We start from the raw sequence: 1,433 nt of genomic DNA on the forward strand, positions 1-1,433 counted from the left end.
ACATATGGTTGTGAGAGCTGGACCCTAAAGAAGGCAGAACACCAAAGAACTGATGCCTTCGAACTGTGGAGCTGGAGAAGACTCCTAAAAATCCCTTGGACAGCAAGGAGATCAAACCCATCAATCTTAACAGAGATCAGCTCTGAATATTCACTGGAAGGACTGATGCAGAAGCTGAAGCTCCAGTATTTTGATCATCTGATGCAAACAGATGACTCACTGGAAAAGTCCCTGATGCTGGGAAAGATGGAGGGCAGAAGAAGATGGCATCAGAGGATGAGATGGCTGGACAGTGTCACTGATGCAATGAACATGAACTTGGGCAAACTCCAGGAGATGGTGAGGGACAGGGAGGCCTGGCATGCTACAGGCCATGGGGTTGCAAAGAGTCGGACACAACTGGGAGACTGAACAACAACAACAATATATATTCACACAAGTCTGGAAGGATACTTGCCAATATTTTACCACTGGTTATAGTGGAGAAGATTCTGGTGAATTTCAATTTTACTTTCTTAGGTATCTGTATTGTATTGTATTGTATTTTTTTACCAAAAAAAAAGAAAGAAAGAAAGAAAAGAGGCTGAGATGCAGGTCTGAATATCATATTAGAAAGTATACAGTTCATTCTGCAGGCACTGGAGAGTCACTGAAAATTCTTAAGGGAAAGACTGAGCTAACCAAGTGTGAGCCATCAAGAACTACTTAGGTGGGAGGCCCTTGGTGACTCACTTTGTTCCTCTTTCCTCAGAACCATCTCCCCTGCGCCACCTGCAGATGCAGAAGTCAAGCCTGCAGATTCAGAAGTCAAACCTCTCAATCCAGGAGGTGCGAGGCCCTAGGAAATGAGCAGAAGCAGTCAATGCGAGTGCACTTCTCTGCCCATGCAGAGCTCCCCCAAACTTGACAGTGGGCACAAAACAACGTGGCTCTGCTCCAAGCATGAAAACAAGGGGGGAATGGACAGGTGGTGAAGCATTCACAAAAGCTAAAAAAAAGGCAGATCAGTTTTTGTTGTTTTTTTTCTACAATGTAGGAGCTTTTATTACTAGAAAATAAAATCCTGTCTGAGCAACTGCCAGGAAAACGATTAAGGGCTCAATTTAGACCAGGAGGTTTGGCTGGGCACTGCTGAGCAGAGAGCTAAACAATGTCAGCCCCACTCTCTATGCACATCACGTTCGGGGTGAACAGCCCAAGCCCCCACTAGGCCTCTCGCCACCAGTTCTGCAGAATTACAGTTAAGCTTTGGCCACTTGGTTTCAGTTAAAAGGATTGTGCAGAAGGAAGGATGAAAGGCTCTTGCGTGCAGACCAGCTACTGCATCTGAGGACTGAGAAGAAACACAGCCAGGGTAGTGCCAGGCTCTGCAGAAACTCTTCCCCTCCCCAGCCTGACCCAGAAAGGGCATGAGACAGTGGAGGGGCGTGGGC

This window comes from Giraffa tippelskirchi, chromosome 1, assembly GCF_054371585.1.
Source record: "Giraffa tippelskirchi isolate mGirTip1 chromosome 1, T2T-mGirTip1v1.2.pri, whole genome shotgun sequence".
NCBI lineage: Eukaryota > Metazoa > Chordata > Mammalia > Artiodactyla > Giraffidae > Giraffa > Giraffa tippelskirchi.